This window comes from Apaloderma vittatum, unplaced genomic scaffold (genome assembly GCF_000703405.1).
Source record: "Apaloderma vittatum isolate BGI_N311 unplaced genomic scaffold, ASM70340v1 scaffold3428, whole genome shotgun sequence".
Classification (NCBI taxonomy): Eukaryota; Metazoa; Chordata; class Aves; order Trogoniformes; family Trogonidae; genus Apaloderma; species Apaloderma vittatum.
The window spans coordinates 29,091-29,354 of NW_009732239.1; positions in this window are offsets into that span (position 1 = coordinate 29,091).

Sequence of the window (264 nt, forward strand, 5' to 3'; positions counted from 1 at the left end):
TTTCCCGGGGGGGTGTTTGGGGGTGGGGTTGGTGTTTTTTTGTTTGCTTTTTCTTTTTTTTTTTCCTTAAGAAAAAGAAACAAAAAAGAAAAAGAAAACAAGGCACACACACACACAAAATAAAAGACTCAAAACCCGGAGAGACGAGCAGTGGGGAAGGCAGAGGAGGAGGCTTGCTAGGGGGAGGGGAAGGCTCGGTCCTCCCCTTTGCACACTGATTTGCAACCCCCTTCCTGTTTTGGCTCTTCTGAGTAGCTCCGCTCC